Below are 13,415 nucleotides of genomic sequence, written 5' to 3'. Positions count from 1 at the left end.
AACTTCATAACTCTTAACCCTTCCACTGTAGTATGGCTTGAGAGTGCCTCAACTATGAAAACAGTATGATTTACAATATGATGACAGTGCTGCAGTTGTCATTGATCAAGAAAGAAATCTAAAAGGACCTTGGGCTTTTGGTGCAATCACCCAAGAATCGAGACACTTCAATTTTACTAAAATAGTTTCATTCGCTTCTGAGGTATTATAAGATAAGACCACAACATAGTTAATTTATTTATAATAGGTTATTTGAATGAATATAAATTACCAAGCCCTCAAGGATTGTAATGGGGATAAAGCGCCTGGCCTTGATGGTTTCTCCTTAACCTTCCATCAAGCAAATTGGGTCCTTCTCAAGCAAGACATCCTCATCATTTTTCACTTCTTCAGAAGAGGCAGATTTGAGAGTTGCATTAATGCCACTTTTGTCACCTAATTCCAAAGAAAGCTGGGGCATGCAATATCAAGGATTTCCACTCAAACAACCTTGTGGGAAGTATCTACAAGATCCTGGCCAATTCCTTGCTGTGAGGCTCAAAAAGGCCATCTTGGAAGTCATTGGACAGCACCAACATGCTTCCGTGACAAGCAGGCAGATCATGGACGCAGGATGCAGCCCTTATTGTAAACGAAGTGGTGGACCCCTATCAAAAAGGGGTGAGGTGTGTAAGCTCAACATGGGGAAAACTTTTGATCATGTTAACTGGAACTTTCTTCTTTATATTCTTAGGAGAACGGGCTTTGGCGAGCTGGGTTCAGATCGATCACACAATGCATTAATACCCCAAGTTTCTCAATGCTCATCAATGGCTGCTCATCTGACTTCTTTCACTCCTCTAAAGGTTCGAGACAAGGTGATCCTCTATCCCTGTTTTTGTTTATCTTGGTTATGAAAGTATTAAGCCTTGTGTCAAAGAAAGCTACCAAAGGACAATTCCTCAAAGGTCTTACTAGGTAAAAACAGGAGGTTTATGGAAGTTAGCATCTTCTCTTTGCGCATGACACCATCATTTTCTGAGAAAAAGACCCTCTCCAAATCCTTAACCTTCAATACATTTTAGATAGGTTTGAGGCAGTCTCAGGCTTAAAGGTGAATACAGGGAAAAGTGAGATTATTCTGGTTGGGCTGGGGGCCCTCTCCTTGCTGCACTTCTGGGCTGCAAGTTGGGGACCATCCCCATCAAGTATCTCGGTCTCCCTCGTGGAGCCAAATTCAAAGATAAAAGGAGTTTGGGACCCTATAATCGAAAAGTTCCAAAAAGAGGTTGGCAGCAGGGAAAGGAACTTCATGTTAAAAGCTGGGAGACACACTCATCAACAGAACCTTTGCTAACCTCCAATTTTTTTCAGGTTCATTTTTCCTTTACGTGTTTTAGTTTCCAAAAGGCTTGAAGGAATGCAAAGAAGATTCCTTCAGGGGATCTTGGGGAGGAATTTAAATACTACCCTGTCAAGTGGGGTGTTGTTTAACAACCTATTCATTTGGGAGGCTTGGGGCTAAAATCCCTCTGCTTTCAATAAAACCCTTCTAGGAAATGGCTATGGAGATTCAAATCACCTTTTGCAGGGAGGGGGGAGTCATCGCTACTAGATATAGGCTCCAGCACAATGACTGGATCACTTGTGCAGGAAGAGGACCCTTTAGAGTTGGAGTTTGGAAATACATCAGGCAAGGTTGGTCCAATGGGACGATCTTTTACCCTTCATCAGCTTTCAAGTGGGGAATGGGGACAATGTGTTCTTTTGGTGTGATGTTTGGCATGGCCAAATGCCCTGAACTGCCAAATTTCCTCCCATTTTGAGTTTGGTTTGCAATTAATAAGTGTTCTTCAGTCAACATCTTCAGATTCCGGATCAAAGGACTTTTTGGGACATTCTCTTGATTAAAAAATGTTGTTGATTGGGAAATTGATCACCTTACACGCTTCTAGAGCGGTTTGTACAAGTTCAAAAACTTACCAATGAACCAAAATGGATCCTAGGGAGTAGTAATGGCAGAGTCACATTCAAATCCTCCTACAGGGAACTCTCCCCACGGGGAACAAACTGCAGCAACTTCCCTTGTAATCAAATCTAAAAAACTGAAGCCCCCACAAAGGATGATTTTCTTGCTTGGGAGGCAATTCATGGGAAGCTTATAACCCTAGATAACTTGCAGAAAAGGGGGCTACCCTTCGTTTACACATATCTTTACACATGGATAATGCAGAATCTGTTGACCATATCCTCCTGGACTGCCCCAGGACTAGGAACCTTTGGAGCATGGCCTTTTCCTTGACCAGGCAGCAGTGGGCCATGCCAGTTCTCTAGGAGAGGATTTAGGCTTGGAAAGGTATCCAAGCCGAGAAAAAAAGGAGGAAAGTTTTTACCCTCATCCCCCTTGCCATCTTTTGGTGTGTTTGGAAGGAAAGAAATAGGAGAGCCTTCAAAGGATCATCTACGCTTTTGCAGATTAGTAAAGACCAGTGAATTGCTACTGTTACGCACTGGCACAGTGGACAGTTTTTAAATGATCCTCTTGTAATTGTTGATTTTTGTGGCACCCAGCAGTGAGGGTGATCCTTTTTTTGTTTCTTATACTTGGGTGGCATCCCCTTGATGCACTTTTAATAAAATTTAATTTACTGATAAAAAAAAAATCCCAATAGACCCCTCCGCTGTTTAAAAAAGTTATGGTTTTATAATATGATGCAATTCTGCAATCTTTATTTAATTTTCTGATGATATCAAGAGTTGTTATTTATGGGTGCCAGGGGTATTTCTGTAATTTCAAAGTTTTGAGGTTTATTATGGTCAAATTATCTTTTGAGAGTCATTTTGTAATACTCAGGGATATTTTTGTGATGGAGGTCACTTCATGTGGGGCTTTAGAAAAATAGTTTCTAGAGGGAGTTATGTGCAAAATAAAAGTTGGCTTCTCTTGGAATCCTTAGGCCTGGTATAAATAGAAGTCCTCAGCCACTTTTCCAAGAGGGTTTTTAGGCATTCAACCTTGAGAAGATTTCTCCCCAGAGCTCAGCTACAAGCCAGCTAGGGTTTGAAGTTTTGGAGGCTTGGGTTTTGAGAGTTTTGAGGGTTTTGAGGATTCGACCCTATGGTGCTTACCAATCCCTCCATCACTGCTAAAGGCGCAGGAGGCTAACTGAAAGCTGCTGTTGCTGTTCTAAACTAATCTGAGGATTAATATGCAGCTATGCCTAGAAATTGCCCTATTTTCTATTGTGCCTAGGAACACAGTCATCCTTTTATTATTTTGAGGATTCAGTAATTATTTGAATCAAGAAATGTTGCTAAAACACTATTATGAAATCTAGGCCTTTATGTATGATTTATTCTTCTACTCCTACACCTATGCATCAAATGGGTATCTGAGCAAATTCAATCTTATGGGTTCATGGCCATAAGGGGTGGACATGGAAATTGGGGCCGTTGCGGTAGATATGTGACCATTGAGATGTTTGGAGAACTGCAAGAACAAGTAAGACAACTTACCCAACTTGTTACACAGCCTATGGATAACAGAGACAACCAAAATGATAGCAATAACGAACACGGTTTTGTTAGAGGAGCAAGAAAAATGAATTCACTAGCAATCTGAGGCTAAAATTGACAGCTCTAGTGATGATAGGAGTTCTGAAAATGAAAGGCTTGCACAACAAAATGTAAGGCCCAACAAAATGTAAGGCCTCCAAGATGGGAAGATCGCATTGTACGTGCTCTACAAAATTCAAAAAGAGCATGGTGTACAAGTACATATTTCAGAATCGCTGAAGAATTCCTATACTGGGCTGATAGCATTGAGAGTTTTTTTAACCGAAATATGTACCAGAAGAGAGGAAAGTGAAGCTTGTGAGAGCAAAGCTCAAGGGACCTGCTTCTACTTGGCAGAAACATTATCAAAATCATCATCAGCACTGGGGGAAAGGGAAAATCAAAAGATTGAAAAAAAAAAAAATGAAAGAGAAGTTGAAAGCTCAATTCCTACCCTAGGATTATAAGCAAACCTTGTATCAAAGGGTTCAAAACTTGAGGCAGCATGCAAACTCAGTCAAAGAGGACACCCAAGAGTTTCATAGGCTTTCATTGAGGTGCAATCTTGCTGAAACCGACACTTAAAGGGTTAATCGCTATGTGAATGTTCTCAAAATGACCATACAAAACCAAGTAAGCTTGGAGTAGCCTTGTAAGGTCAGTGATGCCTATCAGCTATTCAGTTTACACTAAAAGTTGAGCCACTACTTGCTCACAACTTGCCCGCAACATGCCTAAGAAGCTTGGGACAAATCGCAGCAGTGGAGCTTCAACTAGTAAGTTGGGTGGCAGCACTAGAGGTGGGTTGACATCAACCCCTACACATATTAATCTACCAACCAGCAAAAATAGTAAAGTAGCCCAAGCAAACCACAGGAAAACAGTGGTGGAAAGCCACAACAGCTTCAAGCTTGAGCACGATTCCAACAAGTGCCCAACAAGGGCTAAAGGCAGAGTTAATCTTGCCTAGGATTTAAAATTTAAAGGCTAATTGTGAAGAGAATTTTACAATTCTTGAGGACCAAGAGCTGCAACTAGAAGCTGAAAAGGATGTGGCAGAAGAGGGGATCGGGGGTGAAAAGTGAAGGCCCTCCACAACCATACTGGATCATGCGGCTCAGTGAAGGATATGACTTAATCGTCTCTCCAAGATGCCTTGTTAATTTCTTGATTGGTTCCTTTAAAGAATCTATTCATTGTGATATGGCTCCCATGGATGCATGTCATGTTCTTCTTGGGCGACCTTGGCAATATGACAAAGGCACAATCCATGATGGGATCAAGAATACTTATTGATTTATTATGAAAGATGGTGAGACAAAGAAGAAGCTAGTGTTGAAGTCAATGAAGGCTGAGGATGTTAAGAGGCGGGAAAATGGTTGTTCACTTGCTTTCTAAAATAAAAAGGATTTTGCTGAAGAAAGTAAGGAAAGTGGGCTGGTTTACATCTTTTTTCAAAAGGAAGGGAAGTTCAGTTGTACAATTGAACTTTAGAGGCTAAAGATAGCTCTGAGGATATAAAGAAGATGATGACCCAAGCGCCGGTTCTGGGCTTAATAGGTTTTGATAAGCTTTTTGAAGTCGAATGTGATGAATCAAGGATTGGAATTGGGGCAGTCTTGAGTCAAGAAGAAACATTGATGGCTTATTTCAGTGAGAAACTCGACAAGGTTCAAGAAAACTAATTTATAACCTGGAATTTTATGCTATTGTTCAAAGAAATTTGGCGGCATGGTCTTATTAAATGGGAATTTATTTGAAATACTGGCCACAAAATCTTAAGATATCTCAATTTGCAAAAGAAGCTAAGTGAGAAGCATGCTAAATGGGTGGCACTCCGGCAGGAGTACACTTTCATGTTGAGACATAAGGCTGGTTTGCAAAATAAGGTGGCAGATGCATTGAGTAGAAGGGCATATTTGCTAAAAACCATGCATACTAGTGTTGTTGGGTTGGAGCTTATCAAGGAACAATACAAACAAGACCATTATTCTTTAGAAAGTTTTGAGAAATTTGCAGCTAGGAATCATGATGCGTGTGCAGAATTTGTAGTGAAAATGGGTATTTGTTCAAGGGTGTTAAGCGATGCATTCCCGAATGTTCATTGAGGAAATATTTGATATCTTAATTGCATGGGGAAAGTTTAGGAGGCCATTTTGACAGGAAAAAAGTACTAAATTTAGTGGCTGAAAGGTACTTTCAGCTTTCCATACGCCAAGATGTTTATAAGTATGTTGATTGGTGTCGCACTTGCCAAGTTGCAAAGGAGCAGCAGCACAATACAGGTCTTTACACTCCTTTACCGATACCTACAGCCCCGTGGGTTGATCTTAGCATGGATTTTGTGCTCCGATTGCCACGGACAAGTAGCGGTATTGACTCCACCTTCGTAGTTTTGGACCGGTTTCCAAAGATGGCTCATTTTATCGCAAGCAAGAACACATTAGATGCAACTCACGTGGTAACTCTTTTCTTTAGGGAAGTGGTCACATTACATGGGGTACCAAAGAGTACCACATCTGATAGAGACACAAAGTTTCTCAAGACATTTTTTGAAGACCTTATGGAAGTTATTGGCTACAAAATTGCAGTACAGCAGTGCATATCACCCCAAACAGTTGCAACAACTGAAGAGGTGAACAGAAGTTTGGGGAATTTATTGTGGTGCCTAGCAAAGGACAGGAATGGGATTTGATCTTACCACGAGCTAAATTTGCTTATAACACCATTGACATATCTACGGGCCAAAGTCCTTTTCAGGTGGTGTATGGTAGAAAGCCAAATCAGATTGTTGACCTTGTGGATGTCTCTAACCAGCCAAGGCCTAGCGGTGATACTATTGCTTATGCTGAAAATTTAAAAGAGATCTAAGAAAGAGTCCAAATGAAGCTTGAAAGTGTAAAACAGCTCTACAAGGAAGCTGCTAATCAACATAGATGGTTCAAGGAGTATCAGGTTGGTGAATAGGTGATGGTTTCCATTCAGAAAGAGAGATTTCCAGCATGTGCTTACCACAAGTAGAAAATTCAAAACATTGGACCATGCAAAGTTCTGTGCAACAACAACAAGAAACCAAGATTTGGTGAAAATGCCTATGAAGTTGAACTCCCTCATGGCTTTAAAATATAACATCAATCTTTAATGCAGCTGGCTTGTACCCCTTCCATGGTGATATACTAAGTGATGAGTGCAAGAATTCCACCAAAGTCACTTTAGCAAGGTATAAAATTTGAGGCTGTCATACATGTGCGAGAGGTGAAGACTAGGGCTGGAATTTATTATAGATTTTTGGTAAAATGGACTAGCAGACTGGCTATGAGACTTCATAAATTAGCGAATAGGATATTATGAAGATTGAGCCCGACATGTGCTGGGCAGCCAAGATGACAATTCACACTGAGGTGAGTCCTTTCTAAGAAGGGGGGAATGATGCAATTCTATAACAACAACAACGAAAACAAGCCACAAGTCCCACTAGGTCGTTCAACTAAATGAATCCATTTCTGCCAATTCACTCAATCGATGGCACCTCCCTCAACTAACCTAAGAGACGCAACTCTGAAATTTTTATCTAATTTTCCGTTTATATCAAAAGTTGTTATTTATGGGTGTTTGGATATTTCTGCAATTTCATATTTTCGGGGTTTATTTTGGTCAAATCATCTTTTGGAGGGGTATTTTTGTGATGGGAGCTATTTTTTATGTGGCTTTAGAAGTGGTTTCTAGAGTGGGTTATGTGCAAAATGGGTGTTAGCTTCTCTTGGAAGCCTTAGGCCTAGTCTAAATAGGACTATGGGAGTCCTTTTCCAAGAGGGTTTTTTGGCATTTATCCTTGAGAAGATTTCTCTCCAGAGCTCAACCACAAACCAGCTAGGGTTTGAAGATTTGGAGGCTTGTGTTTTGAGAATTCGACCCTGCAATGCCTATCAATCCCTCCACCACTGCTAAAGGCGCAAGAGGCTAGCAGAAAGCCGTTGTTGCTCTTCTAAACTGATCTAAGAATTGACTCGCTTGTGTGCCTAAAAAATATAAATTGCCCAGTTTTCTATTGTGCCTAGAAACAACAATCATCTCTTTATTATTTTGAGAATTCAGAAGTTATTTGAATCAAGAAAGATTGTTAACACAATATTTTGAAATCTTAGTCTTTTTTTGTGAACTTTTAAAACCTGTTGAGATTTTGATTAAAATGGATAACCTAACTTGAAGATAGGTCTCTTCCTCTATTTATTACAAATTGAATACATTCTAATGATCATAATATCCTTACTAACTCTCAATAATTAATATACCAACACACTTAATAATAATAAAAGTCATAAATAACGTCTAACACTCCCCGTCAAGGAGCATAAATGTCATTTGCTCCTAGCTTGTTACAAATAAAATTAACACAAGCACGAGCACACCCACCCCCCCCCCAAAAGCTTTGTTAAACAAATCAGCAAGCTGCATATCAGACTTCACATAAGCGGTAGTAATGGTCTTCTACACAAGTTTCCCCCGAACAAAGGGGCAATCAACTTTAATGTGCTTCGTCCGCTCATGAAAAACCAGATTGGAGGCAATATGAAGAGTAACTTGATTATCACACATCAACTTCATAGGCTGAGAAAGCAAAAAATTAATTCTTCCAGCATGTTCTTCAACCAGACAAGTTCACAAGTAGTTGAGTCATAGCTCTATATTCTAATTCAGCACTTGACCTGGCCACCATAGTTTGTTTCTTACTCTTCCAATAAACTAAATTACCACCAACCAAGATACAGTACCTAGTTGTGAATCTCTAGTCGAAAGGCGACGCAGCCCAATCTACATTTGTATGTCCAAGATATAAGTGTGACCCTAATCACGATATAAAAGACCTCTCCCAAGTGCATCTTTGAGATATCTCAAGATGTGAAACAATTCCCATATGAGATCTAGATACTTCTATACCCAAGAAGTATTTCAACAATCCCAAATCTTTGGTTTGAAACTTAGTCTATAGAAAAAGTTTGAGACTTTAAATAGCTTTATCATCATCACCTATAATAACAATATCATCCACATAAATAACAAGAAAGATCCTACCCGATGAAGTATGACGATAAAACACAGAATAATCCACTACATGCTATCGAAGACCAAACTCAAGTACTACAGCACTAAAACGACCAAACCATACCCTAGGAGACTATTTTAAACCATATAGTGCCTTCTTGAGCCAACGCACTAAGCTTGACTCCCCTAAGCAACAAACCCAGGTGTGCTTACTCCCATATAGACCTCCTCAAGGTCACCATGCAAGAAGGCATTCTTCACATTTAATTGATGCAGAGGCTGGTGAGAAGTAGTAGCCAAGGAGATGAACAGATATACTGATGTAAGTTCAGCAACCGGAGAAAAAGTGTCAGAATAATCCAGACCATACATCTGAGTATACCCCTTAGCAACAAGACGGGCCTTTAGACAAGCCACAGAACCATCAGGGTTGATTTTCACAATATAAACTCAGCGACAACCAACCTCAGACTTGTCAGGAGGAAGAGGAACCAAGTCTCAAGTGTCATTGTCATGTAAAGCATTTATCTCTTCAACCATAGCATTCTCCACACAAATTCTCCACACAAAGTGGTCTAAGGCTCCCAAAACTGATTTAGGAAGGGTAGTAGATGATAAAGCAATAACAAAACAATAGTAGGAGAGTGATAGGAAGTCATAACAAACATAGTTGGAAATGGGATGTTGAGTACATGTGCTCTTACCTTTCTGAACAGCAATGAGAGGATCAATATCATGGGAAATATGATCATCAGAGGAGGAAACCAAAGGCGTGGTAGTAGAAGCTAGAGGGGACTCTCTTCCTTGGAGTCGCCGTCGTGAATACACCTGCACATTAAGATGATAAAGACAATGAGAAGGACTTGAACTACATGGAGACTCAGATGATTTGTTGAGCAAGGACAGCAAAGTAGAATTTGGAAGATTAGGCAGAGGAAGAGACACATTGAGCATAGAAGGACTCAAGGACTGGGTGTAGTAAGGTATAGACTCAAAGAAGGTAACATTGGCAGAAACAAAGAAACGATGCAGCACAAGACTATAACAAAGATATCCATTTTGAGTATATGAGTAGCCTAGGAAGAGACACATTTTATAGCATAAGGATCCAACTTATCCACCCCTGGAGTTAGTTGATGAACAAAGGAGGGAGAGAAAATAAAGGTGAATTAGGAAAGAGAATGGAGTAGGGAATCTTACCACTAAGAACAGAAGATGGCATCTTGTTGATCAGATAGCAAGTAGTAAGTACAGCATCACTCCAAAACACTCTAGGTGCATGTATTTGATAAAGTAAGGTGCAAGTGATTTCAAGGATATGTCTATTTTTCCTCTCTACAACCCATTTTGTTGAAGAGTGTGGACGCAGGATGATTGATGGACAATACCAAATTGAATCATATAAGCAATGAATTATGCACTAAAATACTCTTTAGCATTATCACTTAGAAGTATTCGAACAAGCAAACCAAATTGAGTCTTTATTTCATAACAAAAGTCACAAAATACATGACATAACTTAGAACGATCTTTTATTAAATATAGTCAAGTCATTCTCAAATAATCATACACAAAGGCTACAGAGTACCAGGAACCCAACTTGGACACAACTCTACTAGGACCCCAAACATCATAATGAACAAATATAAAAGGGCTTGCAGCCCGTTTATTGACTCGGGAAGGGAAAGGGACATGATAGTGTTTTCCTAACTGACAAGACTTAGAATCAAGACTAGACACAGAACTCAAATCAAGAACAAGACATTTTAACTTTCCCAATTAAGGATGACCAAAACAACAATGAATATAGAGAGGTGTGGCAACAGCAATGCAGGCGGTAGAAGGAGATAGCGACTCAAAGTGGTAAAGCCCACCAACTTCACGCCCTCCACCAATCGTTTTCCTCGTCTTCAACTCCTAAATAACCACTAAATCAAGGAAGGATGTCACTGATCAATTCATGGATTTAGTAATCTTGCTAATGGACATAAGATTGAAAGGAAATTTGGGAATATATAAAACCAAAGAAAGAGAAATAGGAGTGGGATTTAAAATTCCAATTCCCTTGACTACAGTGGTAGATCCATCAACAAGAGAAACACAAGGTAAAATTGCAGGATATTAAAGAGTGGAGAAGAAGCTAGGTATACCTGTGATAAGATCAATGGCAGCGGAATCTATGACCCAAGGACTAGGACGAGAAGTACTGGATGACAGGCATACTATGGAGTTACCTATTTAGGCAAGAGATACAATGGGAAGAGAAGCTTGTTGTAACACTTGATAATGCTAGAACTTGGAATACTCTTCCTCTGACATGGATACAGTACATCCCCCCCGACTCAGCCCCAAAGGTGTGGAGTCAGTGGTGGCTACATCAGCTGCTCCCAAAGGTGTGAAGTCGGTGGTGGCTGCATTGGCAACACATGAAGGTCTATAGTGGAGATCCCAACACTGCTTAATAGTATGATTACTCCATCCACAATGAGTGCGCTTGCAAGGAGTGCCTCTACCTCATCCGTCTCTATAACCACAACAACTCAAACCACTTCAATAAGTTTCGCGATTTTTTTGTAGAGAACTAGAATCACCCTGCATAACAAAGGTTGTCCTCTCATAGCTAGATTCAAGAGTGGGAGAATGTGTGTTGAAGGAAGCATGAAGGACATGAGAATAAACATCGGCAAATGATGGCAGCTCAGCACTAATAAGTATATGGGACCAGACTGCCTCAAACTCGGGTCTCAAACCTGCTAGAACTCGAAGGATTGTCATCTGCTCCCTCTACTTCTGCACCACATGAACGTCAATAATTATAGGTTGCACGACATTAAGCTCCTCATGAATATGCTTCATCTCTCCAAAATAATCTACAATGCTCCTATCTCCTTATTGTAACTAAAAATACTCCTGAGATAAATCATAGAAGCGTATAATGCTACTAGAGTATAAAAGCTTGACATAATCCCAAATCTTCTTGTGCGTATTTAGTTGCATACACATTTGTGCAATATGTGGCTCCATTGAGTTTCATAAGGGAAACAATCAAGGCATCTTCTTGAATCCACACTTCTCTTCTTTCTCATCAAAAGGATCAGATTGGAGCAAGTGGTCTGATTTTCCTAATCCTGCTAAATAAACTTGAATAGCTTAAGATCATTTGAACATAGTTCTTTCCATCCAACTTTTGAGCCGTTATCTGTGGCAGTGATGTAGAAAATAGATTTTTGGGATTCATAGACTCCATCCCAACACTCACAAACTTGCAACCACACCAATATCAAACAAGAAGAACAATCAAAACTAATCAAGACAATCACAAAATATGTGAAGCACTAACATAACCACGGACGAGGTGAACGAGTCACCTACTGATATAGCACTATCACAACCTCACAAATTGACGTACAAACACTGCCACTGCTCCAAGAAACTCACAAAGAAGCCTTCACAAACACCAAACAGATATTAATAGATTACCGCGAGTGCATGACCGAAAAAGGTTGGATATTTTAGCTAAAAACATGCCCAACAACTTGATAATATTGTCTAAATAATGAATCAGAACATGATAGAGGGGGCAAAAAAGAAAAAGAAAAAGGTGGTCGGAAACTCTCTCACGCACTGGCATGTGGGATCGACACTGCCGACAGTTGGCCAGCGCGTAGCGGCGCATGGAGCCTTTTCCAGTGATGGGATATTGTGGGGTTAGGCTTCAGAGGGTTTTGTGCTTGGGTATATGGTTGATTTTGTGAAATAATTACGGGTGGAGGTGGATCTGTGAAATATAGTGATGGGAATGTGTTTTTCGTCGATAGCTAAGTATAATAGGGTTTAGTTTGATCACGCTCTGATACCATGTTGAGATTTTGATTAAAATGGATAACCTAATTGAGATTTTGATTAAAATGGATGACCTAACTTGAAGATAGGTCTCTCCCTCTATTTATGATACAAATTAGATACATTCTAATAACAGTAATACCCTTTCTAACTCTCGCTAATTAACATAATAACACACTTAATAATAATAACACTAAAAGACATAAATAACCTCTAACAATTCCTACACCTATTTGCATTATAATATAAGGAACAACTTCTATGCTATCCTTTTACCCTTATTGTATTGTAATTTGCCATGTATCCCCACCACTCTCAATGAAACACATCAAGTGTCACAAATCCCACATTGGGCGTGTAGTAAGGAGGTTTTAGGCATAAAAGTGAGGCGCCTTTTGTGAGACAAAACCATGAGGCCCAATGAACAAAAGTAGACGATACCTCACTAAAGTTGGGCCGAGGGCATTATATTTGGTATTAAAGCTGCTTTAGGTGCTGCCATGTGAGTGGACCCAACACAGAGCTGCACCCACTTTGACGAGGGCATCAAAGATGAAACAAGAGAGGATGTCACAGTCTCAAAGTACACTAGGAAGACGCGGGGCATATAATCATGGTTTAGGCTTCAACCTTACCAAGCACCTTTTATGGGACGAACAAGACTTGCGGCCCAGGGCCAACAAGAACAATATCTTACCGGAGTTAAGTGAAGGCTATGAGCACTTCGTGTCTTTCAAAAAAATAAAATGATGAAATAATCCTTAACAATGTGTACACCAACCCTTTCGGCAACCCATCAAGATGACTGCCAACCTTTTAACAGAATCTCCTCCAAGCTTTTTATTCCACCGTCCTCCAAACTCCCCATCCAACCCCAACACCCTCCCCACCTTTTTTGACTTAAAGGACACAATCTCCCACACATCACTCAAGGGAAAACAAAGCGAACTTAGATTTTTGTTTTTCACCTCCACCCAATCTAAAGCATATTAAAT

The 13,415-nt window shown here is 40.0% G+C and overlaps 1 protein-coding gene across 2 annotated transcripts in view; it reads right to left on the bottom strand.

Moving 5' to 3' along the window:
- Window positions 1-13,415, bottom strand: part of LOC131165319 (AP3-complex subunit beta-A) — a 46,118-nt gene that overhangs the window by 28,561 nt on the left and 4,142 nt on the right. The window lies entirely within an intron of this gene.

This window comes from Malania oleifera, chromosome 10, assembly GCF_029873635.1.
Source record: "Malania oleifera isolate guangnan ecotype guangnan chromosome 10, ASM2987363v1, whole genome shotgun sequence".
NCBI classification, from domain to species: domain Eukaryota; kingdom Viridiplantae; phylum Streptophyta; class Magnoliopsida; order Santalales; family Ximeniaceae; genus Malania; species Malania oleifera.
This window is presented reverse-complemented; position numbering and strand designations above follow the sequence as displayed.